Below are 26,111 nucleotides of genomic sequence, written 5' to 3' on the forward strand. Positions count from 1 at the left end.
GACACATGCAATACAGCATTTAGTTCCCATTATTATTAATGAGCACTGCAGGCTTAATTCCTGATGTGAGTCTCTGAGCACAGCCTCATCCGTCTGCTGAATGTTTTAAGCAGTGCTTTTTCCAGCACTCAGGATGCATTAACCCTCTTGGTGTCTTGCTTTGGGGTTCAGAACAGACTCCACCAGCAACTCCAAACCACTGAAGCGCCCTTCATTAGCTTGGTGAACTTTGAAGGAGGGCGCAGGGGCCTTTACAAGGAGCCCAAAGGGACGAGTTGGATATGGTGGACCTATGGAACTGCATGGAAGAGCAAGAACATTCAAATTTCCTCACACTCCTGGAGGCCAAGTCATTTTAGGAGGAAGGTAGTGCTTCTGACTATTGGTTGTCTTGGCCTTATGTTAAAATTATAATGCTTTTAACGATTCCCTGTTGTCAGTATTCTTTATTGTATCATGAAACATTTTATGACTTCAATTTCTCTAATTGTGCTAGGATACAACTTTCTGCCCTGGAATTTGGCTGCTGAGCTCAGTCTTTCCTCAAGGGAAGAAGATGTGCACTGGTGTCTGTAAGTCCCAGCTTGCAGCTGCAGTTCCCTTTCAAGACAGATTTCTGCAACACTTCTGCCAAACCCTGACCAGCAATCACAAGAAACAGGTTTGACTTCCAGAGGTTATTAATTCATCAGCTCCAATAGCCCCCTTGCTGAAATCCAGGAAGCAGAGCCAAGTCTCTGCCCTAATTGGCAGAGTTTGGGTGTGTGTGTGAATTGCTGTTGACCTGGTGCTTTCTTCTCCCACTCCAATTCCTTGTTTCCTTTTTACCTTTGTCAAAGTGGTGGGGGGGAGTATCTCTTCTTTATGGAATTTTGGATTTCACAGCTGAAAATTATTGCAACAGGGATGAGTGGCCTCTCACTCTAGGATTTGTGGCAGCTTCAAGCTTTCACTCATTATTGCAGCAATATAAATTCCTCTGCCATGACTAGATGTTATTTGACAGTGGGACAATTTATGTTATAAAAGAAAATGCATGTGGTTGTCATTATGCTCATTAATCCCTCTTCTCCATCACTCTTTGTTTCTCTCATATGCTCAAACAGGCTCCTTGGGGCTTCCCTCACTCTGAGGCTTTCTGGAAATGGCTGAGGCTCTGTGTGTCTGGCAGATACATTCCTATGAGCTCAGGAGAAACCATGTACTTCTGGAGGTGCTTGGCCCAGGCAGAAAGTCGGAGCTGCACAGATGTGGAAATGGGTGCCCAGAGAGCCAAGGGATGGCACTTTGATGGTCACAGTAGGTCTGAGAAATACTGACTGGGATGATGGTGGTGCTGCACTGCATGTGTGGGAGATGGGGACATGGTGGGACTGGCTGAAGGAGGAGATGTGTGACTCGCAGGGTCTGTGAAATGGTGAGTTTCTGCTTAGACTAAGCATAGTGAAGGCAAGATTTCTCCAGTGTTTTCACAGGCAAGCAGTTTCTGTTCTCTAGTTGGCCCACTTTAAATCAAGAGTAACTTTAGGAAATTAAGTATGGGCTCTGCTGATGTACCAATTGCAAAATCCATGACTTTTGAGTGATGGGTTAGCAAATTTAGAGTAAGGAAATGGTTAGAAAGAGAAAATGGTTAGAAAGATGGTTAGAAAATTCAGAGTTAAGATTTTTCATTCTGTCTTTGTGCAGATTGCTAGAAAATTGGGAAAACTGGAAACTCAGCCAGAAGGAATATAAATACTTTGTGTTTTGTTTGTTTTGGCTTGTGCAGTGCCTGTGTTCAGGGGTGTTTGTGTGTGTGTGCCCCCAAACCCATTCTGTGTTAAACCCCAAATCAGTTGTTCTCTGGGGAGTTAGATCACTGCCTTTGATTAACCAGTGTGACTATCTGTCATGAGCCCAGCAAAGGAGCTATGGGCACCTGGCCATATTCTCTCCAGGGATTGCTGGGGTTCCTATGCAGTTCATCCTGAAGATCTCATTTCATTATGATGAAGGCATATGAGGGAATGAGTGCATTTTTGGTCTGGTTTACCTTGCTTTCACTGTTTGCTTTTTCAAATTCCATCCTATTCTTCCTCTCCTTTCATGTAATTCTCAATATTAAAAAAACCCAAACCAGCCCTGCCTGATGCAATTTGAGGCAAGACCAGCACATTTTATTAAGCACTGCAAAACACTTAGTGGCACGAGGGTTTTCATGTGTAATCAGATGCAGCAATTGGCTTGATTGCAATTGCTTCTGGGTCTGTTGCACAGAAGCACCTGATTAGATTTTAGCAGTGCTGCCAATTCCGGAGGAGCTTTCAGCCTCGCAACCTGAAGGGGCCTGGGGGAAATCATGGACCTCATCCTTAGTGCTGCCACCTGGAGAAGGGAGAGAAACCCTTGTTGGGTGGGAAAACCAGATGAATTTCCAGGTCCTCTGCCTGCCCAGTTTAACACTGGGAAGTGCTTCCTTGTTCTTCCTTCAGTTTCCCAGTGGTTTTAGACAACTTCATGCCAGGCACCCCCTCCTTGACCACAGAGCACTATGGACTGTTGTGTAGTGTTCTGCTCTGCTGTCACACACACACACCTTGGAGAGGTGGAGGAGCACTACTAGAGAGGGAGGGACCCTTTTCCTGACTCTCTCCCTTTGTGTGGATGGGTAGCAGGCAGCAGTGCCCACTTGAATGGACAGGCAATCAGAGGTGGCAACATGGTGGCATCAGGGAGCAGTCAAGGCTGGAGATACCTCTGCATCCTCATGGCTAGGGCTGTGCTGTCTGCTCTGTCTACAGTAATAAAATGCAAGGGATGTTGCACATCTTCCCTGGCTCCTCAAAGTGGGTCTCTTATTGATCTCTGTAGATCTGGAGCTCTTCAGCTCAGATGAGAGGTGAGCCATTGAGAGGGTGTTGTGCCAGACGTGGTGGATCGGGTGCTACTGCACTGTACAAGTGCCCAGGAGTGGGGCTGTGGCAGGAGCATGCCCCCCTCCCAGGCCATTCTGGGGACTTCAGAGACACAGCCAGTAGTGGATGCAGTCATTCCATCTGGAGATTGGGAGAAGTTTGTGAAAAGGTGTTTTTTCGCTGTGAATGAAAATCAAATTTTTGTTGAATGCTTTTGCTCTGGAAAATCCCAATTCTGAACTATCAGATTGATGAATACTGACATCTTTGATCTAAACAAATGCTGATGTTCTTGGCATTTTTGAAATGTCAGTGCAAAGCTAAAATCCTCTTATTTGACTCTTCTTGACTAAAAAAAATAGATCATTGAGTTGAAACAAAGTTTTCCTGTGAAAAATATCACCTGTAATTAAAAGAAAAAAAGCAGACTCTTTTCTTTCATGAAGGAAGTACTTTATGAAAATAATTCAACCCACTGTAGGGTGCTAAATTCAGTATTCTTCACATCACACACCACCCCATATGTTATTTGAGGGAGCACAACTTCAACATCATACTTTTTATTGCCCTGGTGGAGATATTTTAAAAACCCTAGATTTACACAGGTGAAATGCTCTGAAAATCACCCACCTTCTGACTGTTTCCAGTTTGATGTTCAGAAATGCCCTGTGGCTCTGGAAGCTCTTGATGATTTCCAGCCACTGAGTCCCACTCTGGGAACTCATAGCTGCCCCTGCCAGTGAAACTGATGAGAATTTTGCCTGAAGAAAGTTTGCAGCATTGGACTCACTCCAATTTGTTTTCCATCAAGTATAACAAAGTGCTTATTTACTTTTTTTCACTTTGCCCAGCCTGGACAATTAAACCCCTGAGTCATTTTGCTTTTATTTCACTTCAGTTTTATTCCCTGGTTCACTGACTTGCCCAAAGTTTTATAACACTTAGATACCAGAAGGGAAAAATGGCATTAAAATCCCTGAAGATGTTGAAATTCATATACTTGAATTTACAGTGCTGCAGGGGTTGTCCATTAATTTGATGAATTCCTTGATTTCTCTGTATGTGTGTGTGTGTTCTTATTAGTATTTTTAGCAGCAATGGGATATATTAACAGTCATTCACCTCTGGAGAATAGAGCTGTGTGAAGCAGCAGAGGCAGCTGACCGACATGGACAGCCCTGAACCTGGGCCAGCAGATGAGCCCTGGCTGAGATAAGATGGCAGAAATGTTTGTGGGGAAATAGTTACTCACGTTTAGCACTGAGGGTCTGCCTAAGGCAGGTGAGATATACATCTCATTCACAGCAACAGAAATAAGTGTGAGAGAATTAAAAGCTCTTTTTGGGCTGGGAGCACTTTTCCTTATACTGCATTTAGCACCTGGTGATCACAAGCATGGCAAAGATTCCTACTTTCCGCACCAACCTGGCTGCATCTAAGGATTCCACCTCTTTCTTTCCATGGCTGGCACCACTTTCAGCACAAAGTTCTGTTACATTCAACCAGTTAGATTTTAAAGCTTTCAACCTGAGAAGAGTTTGCCAGAAACAGGCACATAGATGGATGTCAGGACACAAGGATGGATTATGTTCTCACAGCCTTGTAAAGCATAATCATTTCCAAACAGTTGAAATTTGTTGACTTCTAAGCATTTCCCATGGAAACTGAAGAGATGCTTTGAAATTCTGCATGTGTAGTTACTGTAGAGCACACACGACCTTTTACTTTGCTTCCTTTCACAGGTGCTTAGGAAATAGCTAAACTGTGAAACTTGGAACTACTGCTTTCACAGTTTTTCAGCTTTCAGCTCTTCAGTTTTTCACTCTTTCAGCCTTCACAGCTGGAGATAAGACTTAGAAATGAACCCTTCCTGATAGGAAGCAAATGACAATAAAATATTCCTCTATTTTATTTATTTATTTTGTCAAAATCCTGTATGTTTGTTGGTTTCGCTTTGTTTGCAAGTCTGGACCTAGAAATCCTGTTTGAGGGCTGGCCCTTTCAATCCTCCTTACAGAAAGCAGAGGCAGCTGTGATAGGGGTGAGATCCAGCTTTCCATCTCTGGAGAAATCAGGTGCTAACATAAATATAGCCATGTATTAATCTCCAGAGCACCTGGGGCCTCAGTATTAGGTTTCTTTTAGTTTCATCAGTTATGTATTTAAATAAATATTCTGATTGAGGGCATGAAGTGCCCTGGGCCCAAATGTTGTACAAACTCTGAACTTGTGTAGAAGCTGCAGGGGTAGACAGGATCAGCAGAGACAGGCAAGGATTCTGGGAGCCAGTACTGTGCATAAAAATAGGGAGCTGTCATGGCATATCTGAAGTTTACTCATTGCTAGGAGTTATCCCTCCTCTTCCTCTCCCAGGTGACTTTCTGTGTGACACTGAGTGGGCAAAAGAGTCAAAAGGAGGTAATTCTGGTTCCTTGTAGCTAAAACTGATGCTGCTGTGAGACATCCATGGACACATCCTCCATCACAGCTGGATTGTCAAGACAGCAATTTTTCCCCTTACATGTTGACGACCATTTTTGGGGGGGATTTTAGACAGTGCCCCAAGTCAGTTTGATTCAGGCCACAGTTTTAAGGTTAATTCAGTATAACTTGTTATTGGAAAGGATCCAAACCAACCCAACACCCTGAAGAAGAAATAACTTTTTCACCCCCCAAACCATGGGAACTCGAACTCTGGGGAAGCAATGGGTGGCATCAGGCTGTTGTGACATGTCAGGGAGCTCACTCAGTTTGCTGGGTGCCACAAGTGTAGCTTCTGTCACCAGCCTCAGCAACAGAGCTGAAAGGCAGGTCAACTCCCCATGCAACAATACTCCCATGCCAAAGGGTTTTGCTCTTCCCCAGGAAGAATATTTCTTATGCTTCTCAAGAAATAGCCATGGTGTATCCACAGAGTATTCTTGACCTTTTGACAAAAAGCAAAGAGGTGAATCTTGGAGCATGGACTTGCCGTGCTGCATCAGGGACTAAGCAAACAGTCTGTCTCGGGGGAGACACAGCAGCTTCCAAAGCAATCCATGCAACACAGCCATCCCCAGTCACTTTGTATTTGCAGCCCACTGCCTGCTCAGATTACAATACAGTGGATAGTTCTTTCTTCCTTTGATTTTTAGAGAGCTTTGGCTCTAATTCCTTGCTGTGAGCATAGCATTGTAAGTATCTTGGTGAAAGCTGGGTCTACAAACGGCTCCCTCCGCAGTGTGAGACACTTCATTAACTGCAAGGGAAAGACAGGGATGGTACAGGAGAGATGAGGGGCAGGTCTGTGTTTTACTGATGGGATTGCAATTAGCAGCTTCAGCTGTCTGTGGGAAGAGAGCTTGGCAAGTTGGGATGTTTTCAGGGCTTGGCATTAGGAGGAAAAAAGCAGGAGAGAGAAAAAAAAGGGAAGAAAAGGGAGAAGTCCAGGTCACCAGTATAATAGAAGAGAACATAAAGTCAGCATTTTCCATCTCGTTGTTATACAAGTCTTGTTTGTGCTGCTCCACAACAGAAGTGGCCCCTATTACTTCTTTATTGTTTAAACAAAGAAAGTTGCCAATTAAAATGCCTTGAGTTTATTTCAGCACTTTGCACTCTGGGATCCTCATTGATTGGAAGGGAAGTCTCCTCTGCTGTGAAGCTATACATTCCTTTCATGTACATCCTACTTGTCCAGCTTTTGTTAGGAAACGTGTCAAATCACAGATATCAGATGTATAACAGAGACTCAATAGATCATCTAATCCTATCCCTCCACCCCAGAAGCTGTTCCAGGATGATGTTTTTCTACATGATTCATAAAACACTACTGCAAGAGTCATTGCACTTTCCTGAGCTACCTAGTTCCTAATTCTCCTGACATGTAATTTAAATCTCCATTGCTGCAGTTTACACCCACTGTTTTGCTCTATCTCTAATGGGTTCAAGGGGACGTTATAGCACAGAGTTGGGCAGCTGTTGGGTGAACTGTCTCCTTTTCAAAGCAGAGCTAGTTCTAAAGTCAAAGCAAGAGGCTTTCTCTCCCTGGGTGACAACTGTTAACTTATTTGAACACCATTATGAGATCTCCTCTGTCCTCTAAGTAGTTTGGCATCCACTGTTTGAATATTCTTCTTAGGTCACATTTGTTAGTCTGCGTTTACTGGTATCTTCTGTGTTATTAGTCACAGCTACATATCTGAGGGCTGTTCTCACAGACATGTGCATGCACCCACAGACAGCTAATTTTGATGACTAGATGAAGAAAACCAGAAGTTTTTCCTTGGCAAAATGATTCAGTAAAGTAAACTTAATTCTACAAGCCGGGAGTAGCAGACTGAGTTGTGCAGTGAGAAGTGCAATGAAACATTAAGGGCAAAATGCTATCCAGCCACTAGACGCAGTTGTATGTTGTACTATGACAGATGTAACATGGTTATTGATATGGCAACAGAGCCTGTGCTTGGCTTTAACCATTTCAGCAGTCCCTGGTGAAGGTAAGGGTCTCTCAAGTCTCCTTTCAGAGAACACTGGCCTACTTGTCTGGCTGGCATTGCTGTGGCTTTGACCACCAGTGTGATTGTAACCTGCTATCTCACTCAGCTCTTCAGCACCCCTGTGCTTGCTGATAATGTGACTTTGAGGAAATAGACTGTGAGCAGGAAGGAGCTGGAGCCTTTTGGGGCATCACTGGTGGGTTGCACTTTGGACCCTGGCTGTGAGCAACAGGGATCACTTTTACACATTGACTGACATGGTTGTTCAGGTATCTTGATGGGCAGGAGAATTGACCCATAGTAATCTGGCTGAACATAGCTCTGAAAACTCACGAAGAAGCAAGGAAGTCAGACTGCAGTGCTAGTTTATTTATGCAGGAGTCACCTTATCCGTAAGAGCTTCCTTGCCCCAGTGTGGCCCAGGAACCACGCTACAATGCAACTACTTATAAAAGATAACATCATTTTATCATTTGCATGTTTGTAGTGTGGAGGAAATCCAGGTATAGATCAGGCTGGAGAAACACAGAAAAGGGAATTCAGTGATTACTGACTAAGCATACAAAAACGATAATAGAATGATACAGGTGAACTTAATACAATGAAGATATAAATCTTGCAAAGCAATGAAAGCTACTTAATGTTTACATAGTTTTGGGGCACTGCAATGGCACAGGATTGTTGTAAGAAGGACTTAAGGAAGGAAAATAAAGCAGCTATCATAAATTGAGCAAATTCTAGTAGCTGCTAGATTGTATTTGTCACAGTTAAATCTTAGATTTTAAACAAGCTCAGACACGCATACGATTACAATGCCAATAGTACGTGGGCTAGTGTTGTCACATCTCATTGGACAGGTATTTTTACTTTTATTTCACTTGTTATGTTGTTATTAGAAAGTGATCAGGACAGTGATATTCTACCTGTATCTAGTTCTGGGTCTCTTAGAGCATATAGAACTATATAGACTATAGTGTATTCCATTCCTGGAATGGGAACTAAGAAAGCAAAGTTGATTAGCACTAGGCTTGAGTCACTGCAGGGGCTCATATGCTGCCATTGGAATGTGCTTAGACCCCTGCAAACCAAAAGAAGTTGAAAAATCACCAGCGTAGAATGAATAAGCAGGAAAGAGTTGAACTTCCTGTTTTCATTTTCCCCAGCAGATGTTTGGTTGTTGAGGCACCAGAGCACCGGGTGCTGGAAGAGGCATTTATGGATGACCTGCTGTTCTGTGTTGGTGCCTCTGGGGGTGCCACCAAGCTGTGCTGGAGGTGCAGCAGCTGCTGTGTCACCATGGGGTGCTCGGGGTAATGGCTGTCATTTGCTGGACGGGTGGGAGTCACGATGGTCTTCTGCTCAGTCGCCACCTGGTCCCTGCCACACGCCATGGAGATTGATATAAATCAAACCCTTTCTGCAGTGGGGGCCTTGGGAAAACAAATGGATGTTTTCAAGTATAAGATAGGAAGTGTTAGAGATGCAGCCCTGACAGGCTGGCAGTGAGCTGGAGGGTTGTCATGCTGCTTGAGCTGAATGCTGAAGGAAGTCATGAACACATGAGAACATCTCTGGGAGCATTGGAAGAGTGATCCAAGGCTAGAGCAAGACAAAGGACACATCTTCCCTTATTGTTTATGTGAGCTTCGGGCTGAAATAGCAGCTGGGGAAGAGACATAATCTGCCTCTGAAGACACCCAGGCCACACACCACCCAAGAAAGCAGCTCATAGTGAACTACCATTTACAGGCTTCCAGCAGACAGGAGACCTTCAAGCTCAGAGAACTCCTATTGTATGTCTCATTTTGAACTGGTGAACCTTTACAAGCAGGTGGATCAAATGGTATTCTTGGTATCCTTCATCCTTTTTGCTGATGGTCTAGATTTGCTTCTTGTTATATCCTCAAAGCGAGTCTGCATGGTTAAGATTAGTCTTTTGGACTTGGTCTTGGGGGTGGACGAACAGAAAACCAATCCAGAGTATTGGATGTTCACACCCCTTGGCAAATTCAGGGCAGACAGGGTACTGAGCAGAACATCCTGGACCTTTTTCTTAGACTGAAAAATAAAAGTGATAAGGAAGAGTTCTCTCTGGAGTGCATTTTTCTGGGCTACCATTTTTCTGTCTGATGTCTGCTGCCTGAAAACAAAATGCAAAGACTGTCTCATCCCGCCCCTGGTGGGAGCTTAGTCAGAATAGTCAGTGACTCTGTTTTGGATATTTCTACAAACACAAAAGGGACAGGTAAAGATGGCTCAACAGCAATCAGATCTACATTCATTTTTCTACATTCTGTAAAAAAAATGAAACAAGACAACAAAATAAAGAAGAAAAATGTAATTTCTATTTTGATAAATCTGGATTATTAAAGTTCCCCAGTGTAAATCACTCATGAAACATTAAGTTTTATGCCAGTCAAGGAAAATTAAGTGGCCTAATCACAGTACATGTTCCCCACTTCAAGAACTGTAGAGCTTTTCCTGTATTTGGTTGGAGGCTATTCCATTTGGCTGGATTCTTTTGACACTGTTTTGCCTGTGTGTGCAATTAAAAGACTTTTTTTTTATTAACCAGTTTTTACATTACACTCAGTGGCCCCGTCACACAACTAAATGACCCGTTTAACAAGCATGATAAAATCCTCATTAGGGCCTATTATAGGATTTAGTGGAATCTTCCTGCTTCACTACAGCACAAGCCTAATCTAATTAACTCTGCCACTTAATTCTCTCCCTCCCTCTTCTTGCTGTTTATTGGGCTTTTTGTGGAAAAGAGATCCAAGGAACACAATTAACGTAATTTATCCTGGAAAATCCCCAAACATTAGCAAGCTACAAATGTAATTGGAAAAGGCCTCACAGAGTTCATGCATACTAGGCAATTACTCCAAAACTACAGCACTGTGTATTATCATGTTACTTCTTATTATACTTTCTGAAGATGAGCAAGGAGGTAATTCTAACAAGCGCATTCAAAGCCGTAATTAAGGGTCATCTTTGGGTTTGAACAGCTTTCATGTTTAATCGAGGAAAGATGTGTGCCTTCAGGAATTAAGCATTTTGCTAGGATGTGCAAAATGTAAAGGAACTGAATGTTGTGTTCTTGAGCTCATTGGTATAAATGACTCTGCTCTTCAGAACTGAAGATGTGGACAGTTGTTGGGACTCCTAGTTAGATACCTGTAAGGGGAGGCTGGTGTCTGGATGAAAAACTTCTGATGCTTCTGTGTTAAAATAGGTGTAAATGTGGCTGGTATGGGAATGTGGTCCAAGATGCATGTGGGAGAGTGGTCAAGAGGTGGGTGGTGGTGTAGAAACATACAGGTCTTGTCTAGCTCTTCATTTTAGTTTAATTTCTAGTTCTCGCATGTTTGTAAAAATGGGAAAGAAGCCAAATTAACTTCTTTTAGATGGACAAAAGGAGATAAGCACAAAGGATTGCCCAATTCATCCCTTACTTAGAGAGAGTTGATTTTTATGTATATTTGGAAATAAACCATGTGTGGACCTTGACTTTCACCTCCTGGAAGAAATTAGCCAAATCCCTTGGCTAAACTGAGCGGCAGTCAAGAGCGACAAGCAAATAATTGAAGGATAGGATGAAGCAGAATTAGGTCCACATCTCCCATCTTTCTCTGAAATGAGAGAGGGGAATTTTTTAGTCTTGTATGGATTTGCTCTCTTTTGAAGTTGTCAAATCAGGGCAAGCTGCCTTTTGGGCAATGTGCTTTCATGCCACTCTGAGTACTAGGTGGAATTACCTCATTTGCATTATGCAGGGAGTTAGACAAGATCACATGGTATTCCCTTGGAATTTTCAGTACTAGATGGCATTAATCTTTCTTATTAACTTGGGCCTTGGTTTTTGGAAGCTTGACTCCCAGGGAAGTTCAAATCTGATTTCCTTGAATGTAGGAAGCTTTTGAAAAATTAGACATAGTTGCTGCCGTTCCTTCTGAAACCCCACTTTTGGTCCATTTTCTTTAGCACAGCTTCCTCTTAATAGTAAGAATTTGTAAGGATGTAACCTGAGGATAATCAGACACTGAAACTCTAGTGGAAAGGATCAGAAACCAAGTCTGAGCTACACAATAGCCTCCTTACCCAGGAGCAAGGGAGTTATTGTGTCTAAGCCAAATTCTTTAATGAATCAATGCATTTTGAATAATAATAATTATCCATGTGATGAAGAAAACCCTTAATTAGTTTTCAATGATCTGAGAGGCATGGTGTGCCCACACACAGCTGCTCTGGCATGTGTGGATCAAATCAACAAGAATGTCTCAAGCATTTCTGTATATTTTTTGGGAGACCTGGTGTCTAAAAAATGCAATTAGCAGCAGGCAAGATGCACTGCATCTTGCCTGGCTTTGTGGAATCTCTGCTGATGTGTAGAAGGATTGCTCCTATCAGTTCTCACAAACCATGTCAGGACAGTGAGTGAGGTTTGACAGTCTGGCACAGAAGAGGTTGATACACTGGGGGCAGGTCACAGGCATGTCCCACTGCCTGGAGTTAAGCTCTGTCCTCCCCACTGATCATCCTCCTGAGCACATAGCACTGAGTTTGCCCTGTTTTGCTGTTTTGTAGGCATGCACCAGAGTCAGAGCAGGCATTTTGGGGCCAAAGAAAGACACAGCTTATGTGCCCAGTGGTAGGTAGGACTAGGTGACCTCCAGAGGTCCCATCCCACCAACATTTCTGTGGTCCTGTGTCTCTGTTTTTTTGCTAAGTAGGCTCCATAACAATAAAATTGATGTGTCAATTTATTATCCTTGGAATGGGTTTAAATAAGTTGAAAGAAAAAATACTTTGATATTTAAAATTGTTAATGCACTCCATAAAAACAGGTTTGTTTTTTTATTTTTTTATTTTTTTTTTTACTTCCAGCTTTGTTTTTATTTTCAGGTTAAGTAAAATACTGGTATGATTTCACATTGCAATGAAGTCACTGAAAATACAGTTGTGGTAAGCCAATAGAATCTGATAACCTGAGTGTTTTTGTGAAGTCATACTTGCTGTATTTACCTAATTAATAATTATGTTAATTAGGCTTTTAAAAGATAAAAAATAATAGCCACCTTGAGTGGTTTCCTAGGAGCTGCTGTTCATCTTATTTCTACTGTACTGGGGCTGGAAATAAGAGAAAGCTTCCTGTCATTAGTGCTAAGGTTGATTTCAGCAATAAAGGAAACTGGCTCGTATTTTGTTTGTTTGTTTTTTCCCTGTGCAAACACAATTCCCTGTGATAACTTTGTGTGAGACTACTAAATAAACAGCTTAATAAAGAAAAGGAATTGGAAGCTTCCTTCAACAATGAAATGGATCTGCATTCACAGTCACCCTGGGATGGAGCATCATGGAGGAAAAACACACCAAAGGATGTGTAAGTACTAAACTATGGCAGCTTCATGCTCTGCAATGTGATGCTGTTTGTTACCAATGAGCAGGTGTGCTCACAGTGTGATCATACCCTGGCTCGTGCCAGGCCAAAAAATGTCCCAGTAATTCTTGCTGGAGTCAGCTCGGAAGTGAGAAAGGAAGATGTCCTGGTTTATTATGGGTATGACTGTAGAAAAAAGTCCCAAACAACACCATATCCACAGCTGGGCTCAGCAGGAGTGGGGTTTGCTGTTTCTCTGAAGTGCATTTCCTGCTTGGTAATTACAACTTGAATTTTGTGTTGGAGGGGTCCAAGGCAGTGTGATCTGAGTGCTTGGGCAGGAATCTTCTTGGCAAGGAATGAAACTGCCGTACCAAAACAGTAAGGAAAACATGGAAGCTGCAGGTAAAACAGGCCACCATTCTTGTCCCCCATTCACTGAGAAAAATTTTCTGGCCAGCCCAAGCAAATCCCACACTGCAAGTATTGTGGTAGGTATCAGGTGTGTGTGTGAGAAACCTGAGCAACGTGCTCTGGTGGAAGGCATCCCTGACTGTGGCAGGGGATTTGGAACAAGATCATCTTTAAGTTCCCTTCTGACCCAAACCATTCTATGAGTCTACTAATACCTGCAATTGGTGAATGCCTCTTTGAAAGGGGGTGGTGTCTGGCCTTTCTGGGATTTCATCTGAAGTCAACTTTAGACTGTTCCAGAGAAATTGGTATGGGAAGCCACTGGAATAACTACAAAATATTAGTGAGGCAGCAAGCTCACTGACAGCTGGCATCAATGACCATCTCCCTTTAGGTAAGCACAACTACAAAGCCCTCGAGAGAGCTGATGCTTGCTTCTCAGGCAGAATTTCATATCTCATTCCAAACTTTCCTCTTTGTGCTGGGAACATGGAAGCATTCAGGTTTCAAATACAAGCAGAGTATAAGGAGTTACTGGAAACCAGTTTGGCATTTGCTGGTAGACAGAGCAGTGTGATGTGATCAGCCTCTTCTGGGAGCATCACATCAGACAGCTGTGCTCGAGTGGAAACTTTGGCTCCAGCAGGGCTGGCCTGTGATTTGTGGAGCTACATGAGTCAGCTGGGAGACGCTGGCCATTAACACGGGCACAGGTGAATGATGTCCACAGTGGGAGTAACATTGCCTTCAGCTTGGAAGATTGAACAGATGGAAACACTTGGAGCTAATGTTGTCAGAGCATGTGAGCTCTAAAGGGGTCATTTCCAGATTGTTTTATGCTTTTTAGTCTTCTGGTCTGACTGTTTCTTAATTCAGAAGGTCAAAACCCCCCTGCTGTAACTATCTGTTCTGATATTTTGTGTTTGGTAGGCCAGACTGCTTCAATGTATTGACTCTTGTTTCATCAACAGCTTGACTGGAAAAGCTGTCCAGTCTTGATTCCAGGTCCCCCAGTGATAGAAAATCATCAGAAGTGTAGGCAGTCATAGCTCTTAATTACCAGAGCTGTTATGTGTTTCATTCTTGTTATCTCACTGCAGTCACCATTTGTGGGATTGTTTTTGTACCAACCTACTGACTTGAAGAGTGCGTCAGCCAAGTATTGTTTCCTGGATAATTACTGGAAGGAAGACAGTAGCTGTTGCCTTGACCATCTCAGCTCTGAAGGCTGATAGCTTCTGTCTCAGGTGGGAGGAATGAAGTAGGGCAATTTAGCTGTATGAATGACATTAAGGGAGACATGGGAAACAAATCTACTGAGAGTCATGTCTGGCCCTAAAAGGCAGGAGCCGATGGTCAGGTCTTAATATTCGCAAAAGCATGGACAGCTGTCTGATGAAAATGGGTCGTGATTTGTTGTTGTAACTGGAGGGTAAATAAGTGAGCTCTGTTCATACACACCAATTTCTGCCGTGCTGACTCAGCCTAGTCTGTAGTTTTCTGTGGGGGTACCTGACACTCAGCAGGCTTTAAAGACCACACTGTTTTGGAGGACTCCGTGAGTATGTTTGAGGGAAGGCAGCTGTCTGTGGAGGCACTCAAGGTAAACCAGTTCCCTGTAAAGAAAATGAGGTCTGGTCTCCTCTGGTCTCATTTGCTGAAGAGCACAGAGCTTTTTTGGCCCTGCAGACTCGATGTGACAAGAAATTCCTCTACTTTGTTCTTTTTCTACTTCATTTCATGGAAAGAAAGCTGAAATAATAAGGAATTCCATTTTAACTCATCACCCCAACACTGGTCTGACTAATATTTTTGATTTAAGCCCTCAGAGTGTCTCAGTTTTCGTGATAGCTTTTTGGTTTTCTGTTTGCCAGCATTATAGTGGGGAATGACTCATATTCTCTGTATTGTGGAGGAGGGAATGTGCAAGGTTTTGTTCCCACTGGTGGACTGTGGAACATACAGTAATTTGAAGTTCTGTCTCCCAAAGCAAGAGTAGACTCAGGCACTAGAAAAAATGGCCAGTCAATTTTTCTGCTTAAAAATTAGCTTTTAAAAAATAAATGTACCAGTTTTCTGGGGAAAAATAGTTTTTGATAAAAAAGTGAGTACCATGAAGACTGATTTTTTTCTAAGTTAGCAATATGTCTGTGGAACCTCCAGGCATCTGTAGTTCAAACCTTGTTTTCTCCTAAGAGAAACGAGTTCAACTACACTTCCCATGATGCCAAGTAGTGGAACAGCAAGAGCTCTTGAAACTTGCAGTGAAAGGCTCAACTTGATTTTTAATGAGTTTAGTCCCTATAACTCAGTTGCCCTGGTTATTGGAGTAGGTGCAGCCACTATACCACTGGGGTACTCCATAAAACATGGCTAGCTAAATCTTGCATTCTGTTTCTGAGCTAAAAAATGCTGTTTCTTTGCCAGCACCACAGTTGGGAAGTGTGACTAGGTCAAGGGAAGGCACTTCTAATGGTTTTAAACAAGTTGCCTTGAGTACCAGTAATGCTGTGACAGCAAGAACTTGCTCCAGGCATTTGCTGCTTCTCAGCATGGGGGACAAGAGCCACCAGAGTTGGAAGGTTGCTCTGTGCATGGCCTGTCCCATGCTGGGCTCTTTGCTGGCTGGGACAGGGCATGAGAGTGCTGAGGCTGTGGCTCTCTGCTGGGGAGGCTGCTCTGGATGATCCTTCTGCTTGAGAGAGTGTCATCCAAGAGACCTCCTCTTTGAGACAGCCCAGGATTGTGGCTACTCCATCTCTTTCACACCTCAGAATGTGACTTTCCTGCCCCGCTCAGTTTGCTGCCCTACTTGACTACTGCTTGACTTTCCTGGAGCTCAGGGTCAGCCTTTCCCAGGATTCAGCCTGGGCTGCAAAAAGCCAGCCAGTTGACATGGACACTCAGACACATCAGGAAAATGTCACTCACCTCTCCCTCTAAAGCCCTGCAATATAGATGTATCCTTAGTGAACTTGCAAATCAAATTGAATTTCTTTCTCCTGCTCAAGTAATAAGGAGATTTTGTTGTTAACTGACAGGTGCCACTTTGAATTTCGGTGGTGAAGCTCAAAATGGTTTGTATGTAGGTCAAGCATGGATTACTCCATTTACAAATGTGCTTTGGAAAAATCTTTTCTCAGAAAGCTTTTCTGCATTTTGAGGTATATGTAGGCATTGCCATAGGCTAAAATGAATCAAAATGTTGCCAGAAACAGTGTGAATGAGGTGTCTAGTCCGTTTCATAACTGCAAACAATTTTTAGATTAAATAGAAGGAAGAGGCTTAAATGTTTTAAGTGTGTTTTTCTTCAATCCTTGTAAAACTTCTTCAGTGTAGTGGGCCTCTGTGAATTTTAACTCCCTCAGAAAGAAATGAGCAGCAGCTTTTTAATCTATCCATGCATGAGGGAGACATATGGAAGACAGAGACTGTTTTGGTGGAGGAGTATCTTTTACTGAGTGCTGTTACAAGGACAGCTCCTGGAATGAGAAGATGATGGGAGAAGGGGAAATAGTGATTTCACTTCACATAAAGTAAGAATTTTTTTCATAAAGAAAGAGCATTTCAGAATCATCCAAGGGATTCGGGAGTTTGAGTCTCACCAATCTCCTGTTGGGTACAGATGCTGGAGTTGCACAGGCCTTTTTGAGGGTCTGAGCACAGATGGTGAATAATAACATGAAAGGATATGAGGGGCTTTTTGTGTATGACAGCTTGCCTATTTTTTTTTTTTTTAGCATCATGAGTTGGTCTAGTAATTCATTACATTGAGTTAGTCTTCCTGAAAACTATATTTGCTGAGGTACACCATCACATTACTGAAACTTGCAACTACGTCCAGCATACACTATGTTTCTTGTCCTGGGACATCGTACCACTCTTAAACTGGAAGCACAGATGAGTACTGGGATGGATAACATCAAAAGATTGTAAATTTCTGGACTTGAAAATACTTTAGGACAAATGGGACAAATCTCTCAAAGGAGATGAACTGTGTTCTGTCCACTTAGCCAAGGGGATGGAGCAAGCCCTATCAGTCTCTTTTCAGCCATGAATTTTTAGGATCCTACCTGAATTTCTAGGATCCTAGCTGAATGCCCTTGAGTTATGTGTTAAGTCCTGTAATATCTGCCTTGTGAATTCTACTTTTTTCTTCATTTGCTATGGGAAAGAGTAGCATGAGAAGAGGTATGCTTCTTATGAGCTTCACCTTGCTTTTTATTGCTTCAATCACCCCATATCCCTTTTGGGGAAAGCAGACTGAAAACACATACCTGGCACTCTCCAAAAAACTTTGAAATTGTTCTTGGTCTTGTGGGAGTCTGAGACAATTCTTGTTTCTTGCACAGATGAGATTTACAGCAGAGACATGACTGTGGCAGTGGAAAGCCCGAGACCTCTCTTCCCTGCTGACCATCTGTTCTTTCCACTGTTCAAGGCTTTTTGTGCTTAGTGTCTTCAGGAGCAAATGAAAGAAAGGCAATAAAACTTCGTGGGATGTGTAAAATGTGGGATTTGTAAAGCTAAGTCTGTGTGGGAGAAACACAGTTTTAAAACATTAGGTTTGATTTTCTGACTGCACGAGATATCAGGGTCCCAGGCATCATCAAATATGTCCAGATGGAGATATTGGGATCCAGCTGTCATTTCACTCTCGTGTAACTACTAAGTGACATTTCAGTAAGCCATTCTGGATCCAACTTCAAAGTATGGAGACAAAAATTAAAACGAAAGAAAAATATTAACTCTGTATGTATGAAGCTATTTACCCTTACTTATGTTTGTTTATTGCTCTTGGCAAAAATGCTTTTCGGTTGTTAAATTCATAGCTTATAGTGTCAGAGAATTATTAGATTTGAGTGGATCACTGTTGTCATCCACTTAGACTTCCCACACTCCAGAATCAAAACATTATGTCCACTTTGCCTGGTTTGAATTCCAGATGTGAAATGTGCAACACAACTGATTTGAAAAGGTCTTCCACCCATTGCAAGGCTGTAATTTCACTGCCAATTTATCAACTGACTGTAAACAAAAATGCTCATTTTCAATTTGAGGAGCTCTGTCTTGTATCAAATTAGTCGGAAGATTTGGGTTTTACTTTTTAAGGCAGTGAAGGGAAGTTAACCTCAGAGAGGCTGTGAACCTTTGCAAAACCAAATTGTGTGACCAGGCAGCTGCCCAAATTTTAAGAGGCCTCTGATGAAACTTCATTAAATAAGAAAGGTTTTTATGTCTGTGAGTAGGAAAAGAAACTTGAAACTCCTGAGTTTTGATTCAGCCAAAATGTATTAGGCTGCAGTCCAATGTCTTCTTCCAGTATTTGATGTCATTGAGCAGAACAGAGGAAGAGGTAAAATTAAAAAGGAATCGGGACAATTAAAATGAAGAAAAATCTCCCTCTGTTCACAGAGGCAGTGGCAAAAACATATGATTAAGTTATTTTTGAGGGTCGTTTTGGATTGTCAAAGTGAGATTAGCTCTTGTGAAAGCCTTGCTCTGATTTCTAGTTTTTAGATGTTTTTCTCATTTTGTCCAATCTTTCTTTGCAGTTGATATGGAAATTTTTTTTTGAAGCATCTATTATTCCATATCATCCATGAAAACAACTTGATGCATTTTACAAAAGAAATCACTTCCATAGCTTCCATTTTGCAGAAGGAAAAAAGTGTGAACATTGACTTCAGAAAGAAGTGAAGCCAAATTTTATGGGCCCTGTGAAAATACAGAAATCATCAAGAAGTTCCACTGTGCTTAATTAGAGGCATTTGTTCTCACTGGATCAGTGTGATGCTGGTTCTGTGAGTGAAGATGGAGAGCATCTTGCCCCTAAAAACGGCGCTGCCTTGGCAGTGTGATGAGACAGGATTGAAGGGGGCATCTGAGTTACAATGTGTCACATCCAATCCCATTTTCTTTGACATATTTTACATTGGTTGGGTCAATGTAATAAAGCCTAGAAATAGTCTTACAACAAAGCTTGGGAAATCAGAATTTTTTTGAGTGGAGTAATTAATAGACACATGGATGTTTAAGATCATTAGAGCATACTTTTCAGCATCCTGTTCAACTCAGGCTGCAGAATTTTTCCTGCTTTCTCCTCAAACATGCTGAAATAGATCAAAGTTCTTTTCTTTCCAGTCAGAAACCTACAGTACTAGAACAAGCTAGAGAATTTACCATTTAAATGTTATCTCAAATAGGACATTTTTTTTCTGTGAGATGTGGGAAACTGTTGAAATTCTAGACAGGAAAAACCCCAGACATCTCAGAGAATAAAAACTTATGGAAGGATTTTAACACTGGGTAGGAAGATCTTCCCACCAACAGAAGTGTGGAAATACCATCATGTAGTTATGTATTCAGTTGAATAAAAAGGAAATTACTGCACATGGCAATGTCCAGACATGCAGATGAAGGAGACATATGGAAATCAAAAAATGTTATGAGATTCACCAGAACACATCTTCAGAAGAAGCAACAGCAGAGGCAATAGATGGACTAGACAGAAGGAGTAGCAAATAACTCAGAGGAGTGGAGTTACCTAGTTTTTGCCTGGAAACTATATTAGGGAAAGAAAGAAAGAAATTCAGTCAATCATGCTTCTGTAACCTTGACTTTAGGATATGAAGAGTTGGAAGAATCATGACTTCCTTGGATTTGTTAGTGCTTTAACAGCCATAAACGTGGCTTAAAATGTTCCCTTTGCATCTGTTTGGAATTTGCTTGTCTCTGAATTAATTTTACTTTCTCAACTGATGCAAAAATCACACCAATTCCACTCCATTCCAAGCTCGAGCCAACCAAAATGAGTCACGAGTCAGTGTCAGACAAACCATGAACAGATCATTGCTCATGCATCTCCTGCCACAGCCTGTCTACCTCAAGACCAAGAGAAAGACAGAAATATACCGAAGGGAGAATTCGCATTGGAGGCAACCAGTGACATTGAGCCTTTATGCAATGCTGTGTCAGAGTCAGAACAGTGGAAAGAAACGTGAGCGAGTTACACAGGACTTCAAACAAAATTTTGGGAAAAAAATTTCAATGCACAAAGAATCGTTGCCTTTCAGATAGGGTAGAATGTTTCAGGAGAGCAAAACTTTCTAGGGTGCATCATAATCATTGGTTGATATGAGAAGAAGCACAGCAGCCACTACTGAGAGTAAGAGCAAACCAAGCCGTAAAAATGAAACAGGCAGGAGAAGTTGTGGAAGCTGCAAGGTCTCCAAGCCTGCAAGGCAGAGCAGTGGAGTGGCAGAGCTCGGGGAGTGCTGGGACTGAGGGAATGTTGGCACAGGTAATCTGTGCTGCAGTACAGGGAAATAGAGGGCAAACTTGCTATATTGCTAAATTCAAGGAAAGAAACTTAGAGGATACTTCACAAGAGCACATATACAGATATGAGATGTACTTTTAGGCTGCATAGGAAAGGGGAAATTGCAATGATTCACACAGTTTAGGAGAGTTGCCTTCAGCTGCCTTGACATGAAAAGTGTCAGAATGGGGCTGAGAAGTCTGGAAACTAGTTAGAAAATCTTCAGTTTTGAAGGTCTGAGATGATGTCAGTACTTCTGACCTTGCTTTTACCAAGCATCCCCTGCTGAGCAAATTCTAGCCTGGATTTTTAAAGTGTAACAGTCATGTAATTCCTGCTGCTCCTGATGGAGATATTCTGCTGCCTGTTCTGAAGACCGCTCGCTATCTCTGTCCTGTGGTTTCCAGTGGCATTTAGATAAATTGTTTGGTGCCGGGCTCTGCAATGGCCCAGAAGGTATAGACAGAGGCTACAGCAATCACACTTGAGTACCTTCCCTCACTAATCTGTGTACTTTTGCTACATGTCCAAAGTTACATGTAGCTGAGTCTGGCCCTTTATAAACCACCTGGAGAACAATACTTCCTTCTTTGGAAAAATTTTTCCTTTTTACATATGTGACTTTTTCCAGGCAGTTTGCTGTCTGTGAATTATTTCGTAACACTTCTGAGTGTTTGCCAAGGAGTGGCTTGCCTTGAGACATTTTTACCTGCTTGTTTGTTCTTTCTGGACAGCTCCTATTAAATTAAACCATATATTCATTCATACAGACAACATCCCAGTAACCAGGTCAATACACACTAGTCATAAATTATTACAGAATGGGTCCAAATCCATCACTAAGGCATCCATTGATTATCTATACAGCTACTCTCTGTAAGTGAACACTTTGTATGCAAGGTCACTGTAGAATCCAGCTATTTTTAAAAGGCTGTTAATAGCAACACGGAAGCAGGCTTTGATTGAACTGGAAGTGTAATTTTCAATTAAGAGCCTTCACTCAGTCTTCCTTCCATTAGGGTCTAATTAGATTTCAGGAAGACACGAAGTTTCAGATGCTTCAGCCGTGCAGCCTCTCCATTAGCTGACACCATATGCTTTGCGGTTTCCTTTGTGAAGTCCCGATTAATTTTCCAATATTAATTTTAACTCTAGCTGAGATGCTTCACCAGGGACCTGATTAATGGACTAGCTGTAACCAGCCCATCCCTGCTTCTTTCTGCCATCAGTTATACAGTAATGAGATTAGTGAACATCAGACTGATAAGGTTTTTTTTCTCTACTACTCTGGGAGATGCATATATTTCATTTGGACTGTGTAAGGAAAGGAACAGTTTTGCTAGTTTGTCACCTGGATTAGCTTGCTAGGTTACAGACCCTCTCCTGGCCTACTCCTTCCTGCATCACATTGTCTCTCTGTGATACCTACAGTACCCACACAAACCATGGACCTGTAAATACACCTTGGACAGTAATTTAAATTTTCATGCTTTCTCTTCCATCCTTTTCCAAATGCTTTTCTTGATCAAGAGTGTCCTGGGTTGCAGTGTATTCTATTGCCATCCTCATGAGCTGTTGAAATCAGGTGGGGCAGTGTTTTCCTTACCTCCTCCCCCCAGACTATCTTGCTGTTAATGGCCCATCATTGTCCTGCCGCATGACTCAGAGATAACTCCCTCCAGACCATCTTCTGTTAACGAGCCTAATCAACACTTGGCCTCATGACTCATTACCCTATTGTGAGATGCTCCACCCAGAGGGAGGAACCAAGCATCCCATCGTGGATATAATGTGAGACTGAGCACCAGAGACAACCCTTCTCCACTGGATCTCCAGAGGACAGGAGCTACAGAGCCACCACTGGACTTTCTGAGGAAGAGCAGACCTTTTTATTCTACAGGATCACTGCTTCAGAGGACTGCAACCACCACCCTGCCTAACAGGGACTCAGGTTGTATCTTGCCTCTGTCAGTTTGAACCAGTGTTTTCTTTTAGTCTTTTTTTTTTTTTTCCCCTTTCTTTAATTTTCCCCATTAAATTGTTATTCTGACTTGGTGCCTCCCACTGGTTTGTTTTCAAACTAGTACACAGAGATTGATGATTTGGTAGAGCACATCCAGTGTGAAGCCACAGACTTCATCTATTCTGATACTTTTTCAGCTGAAACAAACTCTTCTGGGGCTGTGGTTGCTAACACAAATTGAGTAAGTTCTTGTCAGTACTCCCAACAAATGTTGTTGATTTGTGTAAAGGTTGATCATAGTAAAAAAATGGACTTGTGTGGTCTAAGAAGCATTAGCTGGAGACCCACCTCATGTTTGTGAGGAGAGGTGCAAGAGAGTTGTGTGCATCGAAAGGGTTTTTGCAACACAGACAGTGTAAATCAATTTTGAATGAGGACCAATTTTTGTTGGGCACATATCAGATATCACAAATTGCATCTTTGAATGATGGTCTTTTTTCACAGCTGTCAAACCATGGGATTTGCACTGCTGTTTAAGCAGCTCTGTTGGATAGATATTCAGGTATCCCAAATATGGAAAAAGGCAGATGAGTGATGGGACACCCACCAAACAGGTAATCTTTGACAGATGTTGCAAGCAGTTGAACATATATAACACATTTCTAGCAGCTCTACTTGCTGCTTGTATTTCAGGCCAAATTGCATTAGCTCCTCAGCATAAACCTGAATGATCTGCAGTAAATAAAGAATAAAGTTAGGTAACTTTTGGCTTAGAAATAATCAAATCCACCACTGAAGTAAAATCTAGTACAGTGATTTTCAGTCTGTGAGGATCTTGCCTATGACCCACAGGGAGAAGACCTGCAGCAGGGCTCTGCCTGAGAGGTGCTATTGTGCTTCCACAGCTTGTGCTGGTGTGAAGGACCATAAGATCACCCAGGCTGTGTATCAAGTCCACCTTTATGACATTCAGATCCTGAACTGCTGCCTCAGACACACTTGGGAGATAAACACAGACCTTCTGTATTTAGGGGATTCCTCCCAATCTCCTTCTTATTTCTCTGAGTGGTTTTGGCTGCCAGGCTTTCCTTTAAAACAAGACACCGCAGTAATATCTTATTGACTAGGTTTTATAGGAAAAGAAAGAGTTGTAATAACTTTTTATTGACATTGTTCTTCCAGAGGGACATAGAAATAAATCACCAGCCTTCGGGAGTCAGAATTCTCTCATGCTTTCTGGGCCTGCAGTCCATGGGTTTCACAGCAGGAACTACCCGACACAGAATCATAAAATATTCTGAATTGAAAGGGACCCACAAGGATCATCTGGCTGTTTGCTGTCAACAAACTCCCTCACCAAATGTGATTAAAATGAGCCTAAAGGATGGAAAGTTACTGGGTTTGTCACTGACAATGGGATAGACCAATAGTGCTTGAGAGCTGAAGCTCTCTCTCTGGCAACCAAGAAGCTAAGAAAGGGTTAAGCAATGAGATATCCCACACAGAGAACCTAAATCCAATGTAAAACGTCATGATTTTCTTTTTCCATTTGATTTTAGCTCTTTGCAATGTGAATCCTGTAAGGAATAAAGGAGCTGAGGGAGGGAAGAACAGATTATATCTTTTGGGTATAAATCAGATAAAGAGAATGATTAACAAGTATAGGTTTTTGCTACAGTATTTTAAGAACTCTGTCAATAACCTCCCTCCTTCCTCCCTTTCCCAGCCTCCAAGCAAGGGCCTAAAATTAGATAGCTGATTAAGGAGAGCTGCAGGGTGAACTAAATACATCAATCCTGCTTGTAACGAGGAATGTGGCTACATTTGTGCAATGATGAACCTCGGGGCCAGGGGTGGCTGGGTACCGAATGTTTTCCGTATTGATCTTCTCATGCAGCTGTTGCTTCCCAGCATTTCTGAATGGCAGAAGCTGATCACAGGAGCTCTCTGGGAAAGGAGGCTGCTGGGGACTGAAGTGGGGAAGTTGTTTTTTTTTTTTCCCTAGAGTGAAAGAGACTGAGCAGCTTTCTACACTCTAACTTGTTTGCCAGCAAAATGGGCTGACTCATGCCCATTTCCCCTTTTACTTCTTACCAAGAAATGTGTAGCAAATCCACACTGAAAGGTTCACCTTGCCCTAGCAAGCCTTTACTTACAGTTTTTTACCCTTAAAGCTGCATCTTATGGTCCTTTTTAAAGACTAATGGCCTATTTCATGTGCCAAATGAAGAGCTTTTATTAGACAAAGAGAAAAGATGCGTCCTGCATCCCAGGAGCAGAAGTCCACCAGAGAGACAAAAAGCCTATAAGCAAGAGGAAATAAAGTTCTATTAAACAATTTGATTTATAAATTAAACTAAATAATATTATTGCATATGCCAAACAAATGAAATCTGTTCTGGTGTCTAGGCCAACTCCAGAACTGTCCTTTCTCTTGTAAGCAGAAACCCCTCTACTGAAGCTCTCCTTATGCTCCAATACAGTTCAGTCACATCCAGCAAAACATTTTAGGAAAGGCCTATGGACTCTCCTGGGATTTATGTCCCTAAAGGATGACTGGAAGGTCAAGTTAGCATCAAAATATGGAGCTGTAATCCTTTAAACTATCCACTTCAGCTTCTGTCTTAACATGACAGACTTTGCTTAGAGTTTGTAGTTCCTGAGAGAACTGTCATGGCTCAAGCTGAGCAATCCCTTCTGACTTAAGCCAGGAGACAAGACCAACCTTTATCTGCCCACATTCCTGGGCAGAGCAGAATTAGACCCAAAGTATTCATCTTACCTCTTTTATCTTCTGCTCTGCTGTTTGTGGGGAGCAGCAGTTCCAGCAGACAACAGCACAAACACAGCTAGAGAAGAATTTCTGAGAGCTGAGGACTCTGTGATACTGACAAGTCATCTAAGAAGGGAAAGGTGTTTCCATGTAAGGTTGTTGCTGCCATTTGGTTGTATAATTTTTTCACTGTGCTTGGAAGATGCAATGGTGGGTAATCCAAGAACAAGCTGCTCCTGGACATGAGTCTGACACAGCAAAACATCACAACATACCAGTAGACCCCAAGTGAGAAGATAGATCTAGGCTAAGAAAGATCCCCTTTCATATTCCCATCTCTTGCAGAATACTTACCGTCACTCCAAATTCAAGGCTGAAAGCCATTGAAATCTCTGCTTTCTTCAAGAGAACGGGCATCTACTTTCTTATGCTTTTAGGCTCTAGGTGCCAGGAGCATATTTGCCCTGTTTGCTTGCTTTCCACCTCTCCTCACTCTTGTGGTTTAAATCAGTGTTCAGGGAGGAAATAGGGAGAATTTCTTTGAGATTAAAAGGCTCGGTGAAGAGTAGCAAGGGGAAAAAAGATGTGTGCTTCAGTTTAGTAGTTAGTGATTTGTGTCTTTTTCACTCTTCTGTCACCAAAGGAAAGAGAAGGGAAAAAAAGAAAAGGAAAAGAAAAGCTAACAAAGGAGAAAGTGCATTGGTTTGTCAGTTTAGACTTAAAGCTTGAGGAAGGAATTTAGCATTCTGCACAATTGCTTCCTTCTTAGTTCTTCTTGTTGTAGTTGCTTCTCCACTTGCTAATTCATCTTAATTATAGAATATTTGGACAGCTCAGAACAAAGTTCTCTGTTGACAGTGCTTGAACAAAAGAAAGTATTCG

General features: G+C 42.1%; 1 long non-coding RNA gene across 1 annotated transcript; it reads left to right on the forward strand.

Annotated features, from left to right (window-relative positions):
* Positions 1-22,329: 22,329 nt before the first annotated feature.
* On the forward strand, positions 22,330-24,045 carry LOC138113568 (uncharacterized). Its single transcript, XR_011152237.1, has 3 exons — positions 22,330-22,444; positions 22,961-23,070; positions 23,639-24,045. It is a non-coding gene; the product is annotated as an uncharacterized lncRNA (long non-coding RNA).
* The last annotated feature ends 2,066 nt before the right edge of the window (positions 24,046-26,111 follow it).

The sequence above is a fragment of the Aphelocoma coerulescens genome, chromosome 7, assembly GCF_041296385.1.
Source record: "Aphelocoma coerulescens isolate FSJ_1873_10779 chromosome 7, UR_Acoe_1.0, whole genome shotgun sequence".
Lineage (NCBI taxonomy): Eukaryota > Metazoa > Chordata > Aves > Passeriformes > Corvidae > Aphelocoma > Aphelocoma coerulescens.